Genomic DNA, 4840 nt, shown 5'->3' with positions numbered 1-4840 from the left:
AAACTGGCATTCTGGCGCAAACGCCGACTGTTTGCCAAACAAAATAGCCTCGAAGTGGTGACGTGACGTCACATGTTTTTATCTTTGCTGCGCCCGTACCGCTGTACCGCAGCACCGCTGCACGGTTGCTTGGAGATTGGGGAAACTGTCAACAACATCGGAGAATTTCAACAACAGTGGAGGTATTTTCAAAATACCTTTTATAAGACAACGCGCAGTGAAATGGGAGGAACTAGAGTTTATTTTGCCATAAGGTAGTATGATTATGCATGACACGAAGTATTTGCTATTCTAGTACTGGAGAAATTAGCGTTTGGATGCGCATTGTGAGCCTTTAAATCTTTATTGCATGTAATTCAGATACAAATACATGTGCTGACGACAGTTTTTTTCATGGAGAAAAAATCTGATAAACGCAATAGTATAAGCAATAACATCAACTCATAGACTCAGCCATGTCAGATGAAGAAAGTTTTGGATGTATTGAGAGGCTCAGCGACACACCTGTGATATTTGTAAGCTCACTGAGGTGCTGAAACACTTCCTTCTCACTCCATGCCCAGAGACCAATGCCCATGATCCCCAGGCCAACGAGCTGAAAAACAGAAACACCAGACAAACGATCATGAATCAAACTGCAAATAAAATAAAACTGTTACAGCAAACAATATAGTTATTTTATATGTGAAATTGAGGCTTGGACTAGCACTATAAGGCATAAATCCACTGCATAAATGTCCCATGCAGATACGCTAAGTTTCATATTAAATGACACAAAGTTAGTAACAAGAATTAAGCAATGAGAATTTCTTGTTTATATATTACTTTAACACAGTTGTTAAAAGAGCATTTTTTGTTTATATATTAGTTTAACACAGTTGTTAAAGTAGTAATTTAGTTCATGTTAGTGTGACTGTCTATGAACTAAAATAAGCAATTGTGTTTCTATTAGTTTGTCTATCTCATGTATGAAAACAGCTTATTAAGTTATTTGTTGCAGCAGCCATATATTTTGATACACCCATTCCCCCCCCCCCCAATTGCAAACTCATTGCTGTGTGGTAAAAACCAGTATAACATTCATTGTTAGCATTATTTGCAGTATAGATGTGTTCTTGAATAATGGTAAGTTTGTGTGATGGGCATAAATATCACTACCAAAATCTTATTAGCTTTTAATGTTATAAAATCATTGAGTTTGGAAACCGTTTTATTCGAATATTTGAATTTCTCGAAAAATATGTATTGTCTGACAGTATCAGCCACTATACCACAAAGGCAGAGAATGCAAAATTTGTCAGACCTGTCAGACCCAATGATTTTTTTGGAAGCAGGTCCACCCAATATCTGACACCATTATTCTCACAACTGTGCACTGCAACGTTTATTAACGACAACAAAAAATCAGTGGACCCGGAACAATTCGGCTCACTGATGGACCCACTGTCCACCAGAGAAACAAGATGTCACATTTTCACACTTTTGCTTAGTTCTGCCAACATCTGACAACAGTTTTGTGAGGCGAGCAGGACTGAAGAATTCACTGTCACAATCTCACAGCTACTCTCCTGCCACGGCCACGGCCACGCCAGCCAATCAAATCACATATATCACCGGCAGTTCGCTTATGCTATCGCGCAGGGTAGGTGATTAGCAACCCAACCCACTTCCTGCTCCCTCCTTCTCACGACGCCCACCCAGCAATCTTGGGTTCCTTCGTTCTACGTGCCGACGCACGCGGCAGTAACCTCACTTCCCTATCTCCAGTAACAGCGGGTGAGCAGTGCGTAGGAGGTGCCGCACGCATAGGAACTGCCCAGCGAAGCGTGGCTCGGCGATACGTCCTTCATTAACGTGGGTGAGCTCGCTTGTCCTTGCAGTCATCGCAGGCCAGCTGGCTCGGGCACGCCCGTGTGTGCACACGGGGAAATGCGCGAGATAACGCTGACGAGAACGTTAGCAAATACAAGGCAGGATACATCCGATTGTCTGCACGATTTCAAACACCCTCGTTTCAAACACGCTTATTTTCAACACTTGGCCGCAATTGCATGCGGGACGTTTTAGAAGACCAAGGAAGTGCATAGACGAAACCTCGTACACATTAAGCTTATTAAATACAATTTCCAAGTAACCAAATAAACGATTACCACCACCTCATTTTAATTAAATAAAGATTACTGCCCATTTAGATAGTTAATGTCGTCAAAACAGATCATGGATTACTTCATGAAGGAAGGTCAAAAGCACATATATACACTCTCACAGCCTACAGGACGAGTTGGCACACTTCATCCAGAACAAATAAGAGACATGACACAGAGCACAAGCTGTGCTATTTTTGACGAGGTGATGTTTATCTACAGCTCACCATTCTAAAAGCATCCCCAACTCAAAGTTGAAGATACTGTTAGCCACCCGAGAATCGAAAACGAAAATAATTGAATTCCTTAATTACCTAATTTTGAATTTTCCAACTTAGAAAAAAAGCTTTTTATAGCCATGTGAAATAAAATGTAAAAAATCAGTTATCAATCTTCATTTGGAAAGAAGGATGGATTAGTTTAGTTATAACTTATATGCAGATCTACAGAACACAGTTCTCTTAAGTAAATAGCAGTGTGGCACATCAGGGGCATTTTACGAGATACCACGTTTGTAAACAAATAAAGTTATATCCTGGCCACAAGTGCCAGTGTCTACATTTTCAACACTGGGAATATGACTTTGACTTAAATTTCTTTCAAAGAGCAGTGTGATCGTGCGATGACACTGATTTCTTTACCATAAAGCTATGTAGTAGTTATGGGTATGCCAGATTTTTGAACCAATACCTCTTACAATTCCAGTTCCAGCCAGAACGCTTAAAAATCATTTGGCCGGAAACAGAAAATTTTCCTTGTTTCATTTCTCTTACATGCAATGTTCATCTTTCTGACAGGCAATTATAATTATAGCATTGTACATAATCCCTTCCTAATTGCACTATGTTGCCCTGAATTTATAAAATTGCCCAATTAAGCTAGAATTTCTCTTACACTGAAAGCAGCCGACTAATACACCTATAACAACCAAATTGAAATTAGCAAACTAACTATTCCCCAATTGCCTGAATGATGCACCCGCTATAACTATTTTTTTCAGGAAAGGTAATTTTGCGCGATATGTGACCCAAACAGTACTTTTCATTTCCAATTAAAGTTCTGGAAGATCCCAGTTCCTGCCTCTGAGAACTTTAGAATTCAGATCCAATGCAATCCAGATGCTAACATACCTGCGCTGTATTATATGTAAGAACCCAGTGAAATTAAAACAATTAAAAATTCCTACCATCTTGTGGTTTTTAAAACCAAAACCTAATAAAAGTATTGGAAATCATACAGCTCTCTGTCTCAAAATGAAGCGACCAAGACAATTTGCAACTCGGTTGCTACAGCAACAATGCTCATCTACAAAACCATGGCTATGCATGCTAACAGAATAATCGAGGCCTACAATCAAGCGAAACTGCAAAAACATCCAACTACAACATTACAAGATGAACCCAGTAATGCTAAAGATACACGCAGGCATATAGCTTGCGTTAAACAATAATTTAATGAGTGGGGGCAAAGGGTTATCCCCACGACTAAACTGGCCACTCAATTATTGAGATACCAGAGGATATGAAATTGATCACAGATCTAAGCAATTGTCTGATTCTTTGTAAACTGGGTGAAGCTAGTTATTCGATAAATGGCCAAGACAAAATAAGTTAAAAGGTCTAGCTACAGAATGTACATGTAATATGCCATGAGTAGAAAAGAGACATCCACATTATTGGCCCTTGGTTGTCTTTAGGTATAATTGCTAATAGCAGTGCGATTCTAACTTTATCATCGAAAAATGATTATGTTTTATGTTTCTTAATTGGTTAGCACGAACCTAGGCTACAAGCTATATTATCATTTAGGTATTCTAATGAAGTACCCGACCATACTGTAGCAGCACAGGACTACTACTACTGTCTGTCCAACAACTACCACATCACTGACTAGTAATGTCACTAACACTCCTCGTAACCTCGTAAACAATAGTCATCAAAGTCCGAGGGACTATATATCAAAGCCGGAAAGAGAAAAGTTGATCAAATAGACAGATCAATACTGCGGATCACAGTAGAAATAGCCTCAAATTTGCAATTTACTTAAGCCTGCCGCACACGCTGTGTTTTGTGCTGCGCGCGTGGCCGATGGCGCAGCACAAAACACAGCGTGTGCGCGTGCAAACACAGCGATTTCTTGCGTGTGGAAAATATCACACGTGTTTGATATTTTCTTCCACGTGTGGCAGATTCCACAGCGTGTGCGGTGTGGCTGTGTCAAGTTCCACACCGGCTCTATGTAACCGACCAATAGCAGCAGGTCAAGCGAGTCACGTGATCTTAACTTGCGGTTGCAGCGCGGTTGCACTGCGGTACACGCACGTACACGCAAATACACGCACGTACACACGGGTACACGCACGTGCACGCGGGTACACGCACGTACACGCACGTACATGCGGGTACACGCGGTTACACGCACGTACACGCGGATACACGCACGTACACGCGGGTACCAGGGGCGTAAAGGGGCCTGGGGGGGCACGGGCCCCCCCACAAATTTTCTGTGCCCCCCCAGGTGCCCCCCACTGAAAATTCATGCTTCATAAAAAAAAATTTGAATTAAAAACAATGCCGTTAGAACAGTATAATACAAAGAAAGATAACTCGGCGCAACTTGGGACCCTTGCGAAGCGCTGAACGATCCATTTCGTCTAGTCAGCTTTGTGTGATGACTTTCGCGTGGGACAGGCATGC

This window comes from Priapulus caudatus, unplaced genomic scaffold (genome assembly GCF_000485595.1).
Source record: "Priapulus caudatus unplaced genomic scaffold, Priapulus_caudatus-5.0.1 Scaffold1720, whole genome shotgun sequence".
Taxonomy (NCBI): domain Eukaryota; kingdom Metazoa; phylum Priapulida; class Priapulimorpha; order Priapulimorphida; family Priapulidae; genus Priapulus; species Priapulus caudatus.
Note: the sequence above shows the minus strand (reverse complement) of the source record.